This window comes from Frankliniella occidentalis, unplaced genomic scaffold, assembly GCF_000697945.3.
Source record: "Frankliniella occidentalis isolate FOCC.00 unplaced genomic scaffold, Focc_3.1 Scaffold48, whole genome shotgun sequence".
NCBI lineage: Eukaryota > Metazoa > Arthropoda > Insecta > Thysanoptera > Thripidae > Frankliniella > Frankliniella occidentalis.
In genome coordinates this window covers 1,853,516-1,854,254 of record NW_026267178.1, presented here as the reverse complement: position 1 = coordinate 1,854,254, position 739 = coordinate 1,853,516, and positions in this window count along the sequence as shown.

Genomic DNA, 739 nt, shown 5'->3' with positions numbered 1-739 from the left:
CGGAGAAAAGTAGGCCGGACAATCTAACTACACCCCTATTTCATTGTGTTATTGTGACGCAGCAGCCACGTGCCACCCGGTGCCACAACAAAAACCAAGCCGAACAAACAAAAAATCACGCAGCGAAGTATACGTAATCGATATACGCCCTTTTCCCCTTTTCTGCTGAGCCCTATTGTTATTTAGAATTCCGCGCGGCGGTCTACTGTACGCTACGGCGGACGCACGGTAAACAGCGCGGCCCCCGCTAGAGAGCCCTGCGCCGCCCGCCCCGAGGCGCACGCCGGCGCACGCAGGCGCACGCACCCGAAGAAAGAAACGGTTCTTGTAATTGATCGTCGCTCATGAAACATGCACGGCTGTTTGCCATCGCCTGCTCGGCCTCGACAGAAGCGAGTCAGCGGCGGCGGGGGCCGAGCGGGGGAGGACTCCCTCCTCGCTCTGCGTAAGGGTGGCCATACCGGCCAAAGGGGGCTGCTGCCGATGATCAGGATGACGGGTGCCTTGTGCAGACCGTTTGGTGACCAACATCTACTCTTTCCTTACAATCTTCACGCTCAGTCGCTTTGCCTTATCCCAATATAGTCCAGGTCGGAGAGCATGGCAGTATGGAATGCGACGAGCTTGCGCCCTCCAGCCCGGCGTGGCTCCAGCAGTGCTCTGCTCCGGGTATACACTCTGACGCCCGCCCCTCTCTGCATTCCCCCGCGCCCGCCCACGTGTCTGGCGCCGGGGCCCC